Here is a 14348-nt window from a genome sequence, read left to right as displayed (position 1 = left end):
TAATACACCTTTATTTCTTGCAAAGGAAAAAGCCCAATTTGCAGAGCCCAGGGTCAGGAGGCTCTCTCTGTGCTCAGGGACTTGGGCTGATCAGGATCATTCAGTCTCCACCTGTGGCTTCCCAGGTGGCCCAGGTGTGGAAAAAAGGAAGAGAAGAGCAGTCAGTCACTGGGGTTTTCTTTGTCCTTTTGTGTTTTTGTTTATTTGTTTGTTTTGTTTTGTTTTGCCAGATGGGGAGAAGTATCACTGCTTTCCACAGGACTATTCCTTTGGCCAGAACTCAGCTGTGTGGCCACACTCACCTGTCCAGGGAGCTGGGAAAGAAAGTCCAGCTATGTCTCCGGAGACAAAGAGAACATTTCTGTCACAGGTAGGTATGAAGAAATTAGTGGGCACACAAACAGGAGAGTCAGTTTCTAAATTTCTGAACCTTCTGAAAATTGTGTTTTCGAAGTTCTGAGTACAATTCAGAAATACATATTTTTACTAAATAAAAATCAAACTTAGGGCAAAACTTGAGCCAAAAAAGGCTAACTATAGTGATTCTTCTCAAAATGGACTTTGTGATAATGAGTGAGGGGGTGTGAGACCTTAGTAGAAGCATGGCATGCTGGAAACTTTTTTTTTTTTCGTAATTGTAAGGCATTTAAAAAAGTTTTTTCTGTGGAAACAAATCTGGATAGTACAGAATAGAATCCAAAATTTGTATAAATTTTTAAGCTTAAAAATGGGACTTCAAAGAGAAACTTGTTGTGGGCCACTTCTGTGCCCTTGGACACCTAGAGGTTCAAAGTTGTTGCTTTTAGCTTTGAGCGGTGGAAAAGTTTGATATGGTTTAGAATTCTTTTTAATAAAAATTTGTGTGGTACATTTAAACATAATTTCTGAGTGTTTACTGTAATTCTTCTAAATAACCACCTATGTTACGTTTTCAAATGGCTTCAAATTTTATTGTGGTTGTTAATATTCTACCAGTTTCTGGAGCCTGGTTCTATGAGACTGGGACTCCAAAGTCTTTCAAACATCTCTCAGCTGACAATTTGCCTCTTTCTTCAGGGGTAGTGTTATTGTTTCTCCCTGAGACCAAGGAATATCCTGTCTCATTTCTCTAGTCAAATGCTACTTTGAGTTTTCTCTTGGCTAAAAACCTTCCTAGCCCACTGGGAGGAATAAAAATCTTGTATGCTTTTCTATGATATCAGGAGCACATCACCCCAACTTCTCTATCGTCTTTCTATATCGAGTTAGCCAATTTAATCTGCATATAATGACTGGGGCTAATTAATAGTTTTCCCACAGCTGGTTCCCTCTAGAAACATTTAGTAACTGCCTTCTAGTAGAAGCTCTCCTAGAAATAGAGTTCACTTTGCAATACTTCTTTATGTTAGAACAGAGAATTTCCATGTTAACTGGCTCTCCCATGAAAGGCAAGAATGGCTCACCAGTATCATGGATTGTGCAAAACATCTTGTCACTCAAAAGATGATGGACAAACTGCCTCACATCTATTATTTATTTCTTTACTTTCTACACTTATTTCTTTTATTCTGTTTTACTTTCTCTTTTTCATCTTTTTTCTTACTCTGCACAAATGACCTCCCATCTGACAACATCTCTGTCAAATTACGTACCCCCCACCCCATTTTCCTATTTTTAATCTCTCTGTGGAGCTTAGGTGCACAGAATTAGATTTATCATATCCTTAGTGCATTCCTCACTCTCATCACTGGAACATTAAATTTTATTTAGTTATTTTTAAGTAATGAGCACTCACGAAACCACCAATGCCAGTGAAAGCTGGGCCATAGACAATAACCTCTATCCAAACGTATGGTTCCCCGTCTCATGCATCCCTTCCTCCTCCCATTGGAGGCAAACCTATCCTGAGTCCTGTATTAATAATTTTCTTCCTTTGCTTTTTAAACTGTTTTTATTCCACCTATGTGTAGTCTTTAAAAACCTATTTTGATTTTAGTTATTTTAGACTCTATAAAAATATCAAGATCTATGTAATTTTAGGGGATTACTTTTCCACTTAACATTGAAATGCTAAGATTTATGCCTACTATTGCAAGTTAATATACTGTACTCATTTCTATTGTTTATAATCTATCATATGACCATTCCACTCTTGGATCATCCATTCTTCCATTGATGAGCATTTGTATAGTTTCATGTTTGTTTTGCTATGATGAGCAGTAATAATAGAAACGTTCTTATATGTGTCTCCTCTTATATATGTTCAGAAACTTCTTTTGAGTACATGATTAATAGTGGAATTGCTGGTTCATAGAATGCATAATTGGTCAAATTTAGGAAATATGACCAAACTAGAGTGTTTGCATCAATTTACTGCATCAGTCCCAACACATATATGATCCTGTGGATCTATGTCTTTTCTTATACTTGATTAAATATTTTTGCCAGTTAAGTAACTATAAAGTGTGGTCTTAGTTTTTATTTCTATGATCAAAAGCATCTTCTTATAGTTCTTGGTCATGTATTTCTTCTGTGAAATTTCTATTTCTGCATTTGTCTATTTTCTAATAGATTGTGCTTTCCCTATTGATTTAAAAGAGTCTTTATGGGGCGCCTGGGTGGCTCAGTCCGTTAAGCATCTGACTTCGGCTAAGGTCATTATCTCATGGTTGGTGGGTTCGGCCCCCCGCATCAGGCTCTGTGCTGACAGCCAGCTCAGAGCCTGGAGCCTGTTTCAGATTCTGTGTCTCGCTCTCTCTCTGACCCTCCCCTGCTCATGCTGTCTCTCTTTCTTTCAGAAATAAAAAGAAAATCATTAGAAAAAAATTTAAAAAATAAAAGATTCTTTGTAGATTTTATATGTTAATTAGTTGTTGGAGCTGAGCAATACAAATATCTTCTCTCAATATTAACTCTTTTTACTTTCCTTAAAGAATATTGTGAAAAATGAGTTCTTTTTTAAGCATATTCAAATCAATCAATCTCTCCATTTATTTAATTCTTTAAAATATCTCTTAATAAAGTTTTAAAGTTTTCCTTGAAGAGTCATGCATGTCTTTTGTTAGATACATTCTTGGATATCCTCTGATACTATTGTAAATGATGTCTTCTTTTTATATTTTCTTGTTGTTTCCTAATTCATTATAGATAGAGATCTTCAGTGAATTTGCTAAATTCTCTTTCTCTAGTAATTTATCTGGAGATTCTTTTCTCATTTAGAAATCCTTTTAAATCAGATTTCTTTTTCTTGGTTTATTTTACTACAAATATTTCCAATGCAATCTGGAATGTACGTGGTAATTGTAATTATTACAATTATAAAAATGACACATGATCATATTTTTCCTAGATTTTATTTTTATTTTATTTGTTTAAAAAAATTTTAACATTTATTCATTTTTGAGAGACAGAAAGAGACAGAATGAGCAGGGGAGGGACAGAGAGAGGGAGACACAAAATCTGAAGCAGGCTTAAGGCTCTGAACTGTTAGTATAGAGCCTAACGAGGGATTCAAATCCATGAACCGTGAGATCATGGCCTGAGCTGAAGTTGGATGCTTAACTGATTGAGCCATCATAAAAACTTGTTATGAGCTAAGGAAGGTCCTGTTTATTAGTAATTATGAGAACTAAGAATGGTTATTGAATTTTAAGAAGTTTTTTCTACATTTATTGAAGAATTATATGTTTTTTTCTATTTATTTCTTAATGTGGTGAATTATATTTCTTGATTTTCAAAGTATTGAATCATCCTTGCATACCTGGGATAAAACTAATCAGTCAAGGCATATTGACTTTTTAATGTTTTTAGACTATATTTGCTAATATTTCAAGTATATTTGCATACGTATTCAAAATGGAGTATCATGATTTTTTTTTTCCTTTCCTGGAACATCTTAGTGTGATTTTAGTATTAGAGCTATCACTTAGTATTGAGACCTCACCTCATAAGTAAGCTGAAGAATATTCCTTCCCTTTCTATTTTATGGAAATGTTTCCATACAATTAGGATAGTCTATTACTTAAAGTTTGGAAAAATAGCACCCATAAAAGAATCAGGTATTTTATTTGTGGGAAGATCTTAAAACACATCTCAATTTCTTTAATAGTTACAGGACTATCTAATATTTTTGTAACTTCTTGAGTTGTTCTAGTAAGTTATTTTTCTAGGAACTTATCCACTTTATCTAAACTGATTTTTCAAAATTATTAGCAAATAATTGTTGGTAGTATTATTTTATCATTTAATCTTTCTGTCTGAAGTGGGGTTTTTTTGGTAGATTGACCCTTTTATTCACAATATTTTTCATTTATGCTTCCTTTTCTCTCTTTATTGATGTTCAAAGTTTTCTCAAGTTTCTGTTTTTATTTTTTTTAATTTTTATNCCCTTTTTCTCTGTCAGCCCAATTTTGTGTCTGATTTAGCATTCACATTCTAGCAACCTTTCTTCCCCAGACTATATATAGCTAATCTCTGAAATTCTCATTTGAACCAATTTTATCATTCTTCTGGTTTTACTGAGCTAAATAAATCTGAGTTAAAATATGTGTTCACTATAATTTGTATGAGAGCTACATTATTAATTTTTTGAAAATTACTCTTTGTAACCTCTTTTTAATGTTTTTTAGACTAATTTTAATTGCTTAATTCTTCTCCTCTAATTATTCTACTTTTGATGGACACATTAACCCAGATATATTTTGTTGCAATATTGTGATTTACAATAAAATATATATATTTGGTCTTTGTCCATGTTTCTATCGCAGAGCTCCTAAACTCTTGGAATTTTCTAAGGGTTGAGAGTGATAAATGTGTCTGTTGTTACATGAATGAGATGATTTTTGGAAAGCATCTAGGATGGGACTGGTTGCCAGTGGAGCCAACTATGTTATTAGAGAGTTGGAACTTTCAATCCTACCCTTGACCTTTTGGGAGGAGAGTGGGGCTGAAGATTGAGTTTACTCGCCAATGGCCAATTATTTTTTTAAAAAATTTTAAATGTTTATTTATTTTTGAGAGAGAGAGACAGAGTGTGAACAGGGGAGGGGCAGAGAGAGAGGGAGAAACAGAATCTGAAGCAGGCTCCAGGCTCTGAGCTATCAGCACAGAGCCCAATGTAGGCCTCAAACTCACACACTGTGAATTCATGATCTGAGCCAAAGTCAGACACTTAACCACCTGAGCCACCCAGGTGCCCCACCAATGGCCAATTGTTTAATCACTTATGCTTATATAATGAAGCTTCCATAAGAAACCAAAAGAATAGGGTTTGGAGAGCTTCCGGGTTGGTGAACACATGGAATTTTTAAGAGAGTGGTGTGTCTGGAGAGGGTTAGGAAGCAATGTGTCCCTTCCCACATATCTTGCCCTATGCATCTCTCCCAACTGGCTGTTTCTGAGTTATATCCTTTTAAAATAAACTGGTAATCTAATAGTAAAATGTTTCATTGAGTTCTTTGAGCCACTCTAACAAATTAATTCAACTCAAGGAGGTGTTATGGGAGCCTCTTATTTGTAGCACAGGTGACAAATGTGAACTTGTGACTGACATCTAAAGTAAGACAGTAATCTTTTAGGATTGAGCCCTAAGTCTGGAATCTGATGCTACCTCTAGATATATGGTGTTAGAATTGAGTTGAATTATAGTATACTTTGCTGGTGTTCAGAGAATTGCTTGCTGGTATGGAAACACACACATGCACACACACATTAGAATTTGTGCTAGAACCCTTACTTGTATAATGGTGGTATCTGTCAAATGTCTTCTTGTTTTGGCATGTATGTCTTTCCCCACTAGAGATATTGATTATTTTGTCATGCAATGAGTATGGGAAAAGGCTAGACCAGAGTACCAGTGATTTATGTTTGTGTGCATGGAGGGTGGATCTAGCCTTCCTAGTATTTTACTATCTTGGAAGGAATGAACATCATTACCAGAACCTCAAAGTGGTTTCTTGCTGCCCCACTGCCTTCATAGTCAGGTATTTCTGAGAAATCACCAGTACCCTGGGTACTGGGACTTGGTCTCTTTGTCATGGTTTTATGTTGCCTCTGCTGAGGCTTTTACCTTTTATACCCCATGAGGCTTTCATTATGCCCAGCTGTTCCTTGTTGGACCAGCTGTCCCATAACTCTGGCTGCAGGGGTGAGGGTACTGCTCTCCACTTGTCTCCTTTGCCCCAGTGGTGGTGCAGTCCCTGATCTTAATTCTCCATGCCACAACTCTAGCCAGGTGAATGTCATCTCTCAAAAATAAATAAGCTGGAACCTGTGAGTGTTACCTTATTTAGAAAAAGGGTCTTTGCAAATGTAATTAAGTTAAGGATCTTAAGATGAGATCATCCTGCATTACCCAAGTGGATGATATATCCAATGACAGGTGTTCTTATAAGCAACAGAAGAGAAGACCCAGACACAGAGGAGGAGGCCTTTGAAGATGCAGACAGAGAATGGCGGGATGCACACACAATCAGAGGAATACCTGGAGCCAAGCTGGAGGAGATAAGAGAGCATTCTCCTGGAATATTTGGAAGAAGCACAGTCCCACCAACACCTTGATTTCTGAGTCCTGGCCCCTGACACATGAAAGAATAAATTCCTGTGGTTTTTCTGCCACCAAGTCTGTTTATTTTAGCAGCCCTAGGAAAACTATCTCAGATATCCAAGATAAGGCTGTAAACTTTAAGTGTCATTACTAAAAGTTTGGGGATAATAGAAGGAAGAAACACCCACAGAATAATTATAGCTATGCATAGGCCCAGAGGCTACCGCCTTTTCCTACCAGGGAACTTCCATGGGCTCCTCACCAAAACAGTTCCTGTCTCTTTGTGGCCAGAAGCAGACTTTCGAGGTTGTCAGGGTGTCATGACTGGCCCAATACTGTGCCCACTGTCCCCCAACCCCATCCCAGCCTGGAAAGAAAAGGAAGTTGTTTTTCTCACAGCTGTCTAAGGCTGGCGGCTTAAATCCTCTCTAGCTTTGGGATTAGCTTTGCTCTCTTTTCATGAGCAGCCAATCCCACCTGTAGGCTCTGAACTCCAAAGCCATCCATCACCAAATTCTACAACAGTACATTTCCCAAAGCCCTGATTTTTCAGACTTGTCCAGGTGCTGCTGCTCCAAGTCCAGGACACTGGGGTTTTTTTTGTGTGTGTTTTAAGATTTGAAAACAACAACAACAAACTCTTAGAATCCATGTCACTCAGAGCCATCTTGTTACGTTAAGTTCATTTAAAAATGTTTAAGCTTGGGTTGTTGGTAAGGATAAAAGCTCTTCATGAAATTGTTTTAGTAATGATTACAACTATGTGAAATCAGTGTATATGGCTGGACACTGGGAGGGAATCCAAAAACTAACAATTTTGTTAGGGTGGTGAGATTATATTAAGATTACAGGTGGATACATGGGTGAGATTTTCACTCTTTAAAATATGTCTTTTAACATTTCTTTCAGAGTACAGAATGCTATTTTTACAGCAAATAAGGATAGTCATAAAAGTTTGATGCTGTAAGAAAAGAAATATATTCCCTTGTTTATCTCCTCATCACTTTGGGGAAAAAATGATACCAATTGCTAGGGACAAATTTCGCTGCTGAGAGAAACTCATACAACTTATGTGCATTTCAAATAGTTGCAGATCTGTTTGGAAGGAAACATATTTTTCTTCTTACTAATAGGGAGGAGACATTTTACTCCACCTCACTAAAGAATATTGGTCATGAGGTATTTCTCAGATTCCCAGGCTGAGAAAGGAGAGGAGTGGGGGGAGAGGAGTGAGGGAAGAGGGAGCCATGACTGAGAAAGGGAGGAGGATGGAGTCTCACAAAGAGAGCAGAGGAGCCAGAAGGAACATCGATGCTATCCCCTTAATTAGCTGCAACCCCAGCTGGGACAAGGTAGGGGACAGCTGCTAGCAAGAAACTGCAAAGACTAGTTAGTAGCTTCTGGACGAGTCTGAAACAGTCTGCCATGACTACTGTCTCCGTCTGGGATTCTCTCCACCTGTTGGCATCCCAAAGGGGTTCTGTAAGGCTTATCCCAAGTGACAGCTTTCTGTAAAATCTTTATTGATCATTTCTCTTCTACCAGGCTCTTAGTTTGCAAGTTTTTTTATATTTATTTATTTTGAGAGAGAGAGTGCATAGGCAAGGGACAGAGAGAGAGAAGGGAGAGAGAAAATCACAAGCAGGCTCCATACTGTCTGTACAGAGCCCCACTTGGGGCTTGATCTCATGAATGGTGAGATTACAACCAGAGATGAAATCAAGAGTTGGATGCTTAGCCAACTGAGCCACGCAGGCACTCCTTTTAGTTTGCAAGTTTCTTAAAACATTTATTCTATTCTACCTTTTACTTGCCTTATCTCTTGTCTATCTCCTTTCCAACCCTCCATGTGTCCCCCACCCATTACATTATAAAATTCTTAAGGGCAGCAAATGTGTACATTTTTAAAGTTTACATTGTCTTCTGTTTTCTTCTTCCATCAAGAAAAATACACTTCTGGGGCCTCTGGGTGACTCAGTCGCTTAAGTGTCCAGCTTTGGCTCATTTCATGATCTAATGGTTAGTGGGTTTGAGCACGATGTCAAGCTCTGTGCTGACAGCTCAGAGCCTGAAGCCTGCTTTGGATTCTGTGTCTCCTTCTCTCTCTACCCCTCTCCCACTCATGCTCTGTCTCTCTTTCTCAAAAATAAACAATAAAAATTAAAAAAAAAGAAAAATACGTTTCTGTAAACTAATTTGAAGTCCAGTGATAAAATGAAGGTTAGATTGTGATAGTAACAGAAATCAATGAAAATAACATCAGAATTCTCTATTCTTAAGATTGGTTTTAGTGTATATATTTAAAAATTATGTTACAATTTTTAAAAAGCTGTATTTTTATTTAAAACCCCTTAGAAGATTGAAGAGTCATACTACTTCATATTATCCATGCTTATGGTAAAAATTGGGCTGTTTACACCACTTTGCCATAATTCAGCCACCACCGTGGGTGGATTATATTGTAGAGACAGACAAAATGAGGATGTATTGAATGATTACCCAAAGGTTAAACACACTCAGGATTGTTGGACATACTCTCCTACTCTCATGTGTTGGACATTGATACTTCATAAAGTTCCCTTAAATTTGAATGGCTCAGAATTATTATTTAGGTAACATTAATAACAAACATTTAGTGTTGTTAACTCAGTGCCAGACACTGTTTTAAATATCTTATGTATTTTCCCGAGTCCAACCATATGAGGGAACTCAGCCATAAGAAAATTAAATACACAGGAACTATTGAAGCCCAGGTCCAAACACATGAGGGTTCTTCCAGAATCCACACTCTTCAAAATGATGTACTATTGTTTTTCATGCCTTGCCTCTTTTAAATGTGTTTTGAGGNTTAACTAATTTGGATGTAAATTAAGCAATAAATAAATTAAAATGTTTCAAACAATAAAATAAAATAAAATGATAAAATAAACATAAATATTTATAAATGTATTGCAAATTTTCATACTATCACTAATATCCTAACACTAGTATAGACTTTGAGTTGGATACATTGTTAACTGTGGTTGACTTAAATCCATATTTTAAAAATAGATCCATTGATATTTGTGAATTTTTACTGACTTCTTGTCAGATCCTCTTAATGTGGATGATAAAGAGCTCCTACTAAGAGCAGAAGTGTCAACTTTACCATGGCCTTGTTATTGCCTTCAGCCTGCATTGTTTTTATTTTGCATTTGAATTTTATGTGCAAGATATTTTATCTGTCATTTAGTTCCATAATTGTGAATGTTAATCTTACAAATATATACATGAAAATATAAAAATATATAAATGACATAAAAAATGTGTTTTGAAGTAAATGGCTTTTAATTATAAAAAGCTATGACAAAAATGTAGAAAGCAGTGGGCTATATTAAAACCTAGAAACAAGGTTTTATTTTCTTAAGAGTCTTTTCTTTTTCTTTTTAAATGTTTATTTATTTATTTTGAGAGAGAGAGAATTGGGGAGAGGCTGAGAGAGAGAGAGAATGAGAGAGAATCCTAAGCAGGTTCCACACTGTCAGTGTAGAGCCTAAGCGGGGCTTGATCCCATGAATCAGGAGAACATGATCTGACCAGAAACCAAGATGAGACACTTATTTGATTGAACCATCTTGGTTCCCCTCAAGGACCTTTCTTAAGAAGCTAAGGGCTGTATGAGAAAGCACAGTGGTGAGCAGTGTGAACAGAGTATACTCTGAAACCAGCTCTACTCTACCAGCTGTGTGACCTTGAGCAAGGCCCTTAATCTCTCTTAGCTTTATTTTCTCATCTGTAAATGGGATGGCTATAAGGATGAAGTGAATTAATATGTGTACAGCATCTAGCAGATGCTGTTCACAAGAGTGCTATAGAAGTGTTTGTTGATGTTTGTTATGCTTATTGAACTCCATTGTGTCCCAGGCATTGTGCTGGACTCTGCAGATGGAGAGAAGAAAAAGTCAGTATCAAGCCATTCTAACAGAATATAATAGAAAGCAGCCTGGAAGCTTTGAAGAAAATGTACCTAACTCGGTCTGAGTGAAAAAGAAAAAGTATTTGGCTGTCCTTTTTCTTGGACAGTTTTTTTCTAATGTCTATTTATTAATTTTGAGAGAAATAAAAGAGAGAGAGAAAGAGCACGCACAAGCACACGAGAAAGGGAGGGGCAGAGAGAGAGGGACAGAGAATCTCAAGCAGGCTCAGCACTGTCAGTGGGAACCTGACTCAGGGCTTGATCCCACGACATGAAATCATGACCTGAGCCAAAATCAATAGTCAGGTGCCCAACCGACTCAGCCACCCAGGTGCCCCTCTTGGCCAGTTTTTATCTGTAGGATGTAACTATATACTTCATATCTGTTTTTCTCCATTCCTAAACCATAGTGCAAAATTAAAACTTTTTGTGCAAAATAGTGCAAAACTTTGCAAGATTGCAAAATTAAAACTTAAATTTATTTGGCTCAAACATTGCCCTTTTGTCATGGGTTTCTGTGAAACTGCAAATTAACATGGGGTTTACATCCGTTTCCTAATGACATTTTGGTGGCATCTTGCATGACAAAATGGAAGGACACACACCCAGAGGTCCATTCAGTAACTCTGGATGGGGACTGGAAATGCTTTAGCTGGTTCCGAGGCTGGTGCCCCCAGGCACTTCACCCTGAGAGGCACTATGCTGAGGGTCCCAAGACACACTGATGGTTCTTTTCACCTGAAGGGCAAAGGGATATGAGGGGAGATGGTTATGAGCAAGAAAAGGGGTGAATGGGAAACATCTGTCCTTTGTGCTGCTCACACTTAGTCACTGGGCATTCTCTTCTTTAGTCAGCTTCCCTATTCCCATTGGGACAAAGCTCACTTGGAGGATCTGGTACCAGGGCACCCAGGTCCCTATCTGCCTTCCAGCCTGTTTATTCCCTCTTGTTTCCCTGACATCCACCACCTCATGCCAGTCCCCAGCCATGTGGCTAATGAGAGGCCTATTCAGACCTCATTAGCAGATCAACTTGGTTTCTTCCGCTCTCTGAAGCTAATTATGTCTCTTTCATTAGTTCAATTTCGTCAATTAATGTACCTCCGTATACATAAATGGCTGTTTGTTTTTAATCTAAGTGACATGTTTGTGGCTGTCCTTTCCTCTCTTGGAGTACATGTGTCTCTTTGTTTTGTCCTCCTTTCCTTATAAACAGTGCCTCATCCACGGTTCTAGTTTTAAGAAACAGAAATCAACACAGCAAAGTTAAAAGCTGAAAGGGATTTATGGTAGCAAAACTGGGAAGCCCATGGTATAAAAGGAAAGACCAAACAACTGATCCCCTAAAACTTGAGGAACCAGGGAAATCCTGGGGGCCTGAAGTCCACTTAAACATTGAGGCCATTTTAACCTCCTATTTAAAAGGAAGAGCAGCTCTGGAGTCAGTTAATTCAGTGATGTCATCAGAGACTCATCCTGCCATCTCAGTATTTTATTCCACTGACTTATTTTGCATAGCGTAATGCTCTTTTGTCCCAACCATATGATTTCACTCATATGTGGAATTTAAAAAACAAAACAAATGAGTAAAGGGGTAAAAAGAGAGGAACCAAGAAACAGACTCTTAAGTCTAGAGAACAAACTGATGGTTACCAGAAAGGAGGTGGGTGGGGGGATGGGTTAAATAGGTGATGGGGATTAAACAGTGCACTTGTGATAAGCACACGGTGTTGTACGGAAGTGTTGAATCACTCTATTGTACACTTGAAACTAATATTCCATGGATTACTCAATTAAACATTCAGCCAAGATACCTGTGTCAGGCCCATGAGAAGTATGACCTGAAGAGGACACAGGTTTAGGGAGGCTTATCAAAGTCCCATTCTTAGAGTTGACCTAGAGGCTGCAACTCCCTCCTCTTCATCATCCACCATTCATTCCAAATCACCCTCAGGTTCAGCAATAACTCCAGTGGATATTAGGGGCTTACCTGTTACCACACCTTCCTTCCTGAGCTGTTGGAACCCTAAGTAATTTCTCAGACCAGATGGTTGTGCAAGGGCATTCACTATTACAAAGGAACAAGGAAGGACCAGAAGGTGCCCAGGTGAATCCTGGGTTCCATGCATATTCCTCAGGGCTGTTTTTGGATAAAAGCTGCTCAACTGATCAAAGCCAATTATCTTTGGCAGTATGGTGACCTCTCTTCTGCTGTTCCCTGGATACAAGGAAATCAAAGGGCCTTGGCTACAAACATAGCTTGCAGATCAATGGGATCCTTTCTATGTACCTTGGAAAGCACATGTCTCCTTTGGATACCAGGACCTCCAACTCTGCAAAGACCAGTGATGCTGGAACAGAAAGCATAGACTCTCCCAGGAAGAGAGAACTACTCTTATTTTCATGACTTGGACCCCAGATTCATATGTTCTTCCTATCAGGACAAAGTACCATATAGAGATCATTGATTTAATATATGTACTGTATCCTGAAGGATGGCACCCCATTCTTTCAGAGTATTGCTTCTGCACTGTAAGCTGTAAGCTGTACCTTTAGAAGGCTATTCCAGTGTTTCATGAGGCTAGCTGTTTGGGGACAGCTACAGGCCCCCTCCCATACCTTGCCATAAAGTGGTTCTCCTGATTGGGTGTTATGCTGCCTGGAAATCTACGCCTATGGATCAGATATCCATAAGGCCTTGAATAGTGATGCTGGCTGTGTCTCTGAGCAGCAAATCTACATCTAGAATAGGTATTTATCCTTATGAGGATGAACTGCTGGCCCTTTTAAGGTGGATGGAGCCCAATGTAGTCAACTTGCCACCACCTGGCCAATTGGTCTCCTTGAGAAAGTATGCTGTGCCAGGAGGAGTTCAGCATTGGTCTCTGTTCAGAGGCCACAATAGTTAGATCTGCTTTGATAAGTGGGAGTCTATACTGTTGGATTTCATGTAGCCTCTGTGTCTGCTACTGTGTTTATTCCATTCATGTGCTCATCGGGCTAGTCGCAAGATGGTCATGATGAAGGCTGGTCAATGTAAAGTGACTAAATTATTTTATCTGTTTATTTGGTCAGTGCATCTTCTGTGATAGGTGCTTTCTGGTGGCTATCAATTTGTGATACAAAAATATGTGCACTTTTTGCCCATATCCCGTGTGTTCACCTATATGCTTTAACTCAGAACTCTATTATTCCTCTTCTAGTTTTCTCTCTTCCAGACTCCTGACCTGATGGGCTGAACTTTGGCCACTTCCCAGAATATGTATATCTTCTCATTTTGGACTGATTCTCCTTCCACACAAAATAGATGACCAGGTACACTGCTCACATACCCACACATTGGGAAAAACTGTCTTCCTCACTGTCTTCAGGCCACCCATAAAGGAGGCTGTTATGTGGCCATTGTCCATTTTTGGCTTACATACATGTGCCAAACGAACTCATCTATAAGCCAGTCTCAGGGTTTTCCCTCTTTCACCTGGTCATATTGGATCCCCATTTGGCTTTAGGAATGAGCTGGGGGACAGACAGGCTGGTGCAATTGTGGTTGCTGCCATGGGGTCTGGGCCACCTGCTCACTAAGCTTACTCAGACCCTCTGATCTTGCTTAGCTCAATCTGGATGTATCACTGCTACTGGACATGGCTGACTTTATGCCTTAGCAGGTCTGATGCTACCCAGGCCACAGTGGGCTGTTCTGGAGGATACATGGTCACTTTGTGTCCATTGGTCAAGTGTTGTTTTGACCAAGGCTTGCTATCATGCCAGGAAACTTTCTCAAAAGGTGTATAAGCATCTGTTGTGGATGCCATGGCCTTGTTCCAGAATCTCAGGAGACTATGATGTGGTTCTCTCACTGGGGTTTTCCAA

General features: G+C 38.6%; 1 long non-coding RNA gene across 1 annotated transcript; it reads left to right on the top strand.

The window, feature by feature from the left end:
* Window positions 1-248: 248 nt before the first annotated feature.
* On the top strand, window positions 249-6594 carry LOC144233605 (uncharacterized). The gene is made up of 2 exons (XR_013335714.1): window positions 249-370; window positions 6359-6594. It is a non-coding gene; the product is annotated as an uncharacterized LOC144233605 (long non-coding RNA).
* Window positions 6595-14348: the final 7754 nt, after the last annotated feature.

Source organism: Crocuta crocuta, unplaced genomic scaffold (assembly GCF_008692635.1).
Source record: "Crocuta crocuta isolate KB4526 unplaced genomic scaffold, BGI_CrCroc_1.0 scaffold225, whole genome shotgun sequence".
Taxonomy (NCBI): domain Eukaryota; kingdom Metazoa; phylum Chordata; class Mammalia; order Carnivora; family Hyaenidae; genus Crocuta; species Crocuta crocuta.
Note: the sequence above shows the minus strand (reverse complement) of the source record. Positions and strands in the feature narration are given on the sequence as shown.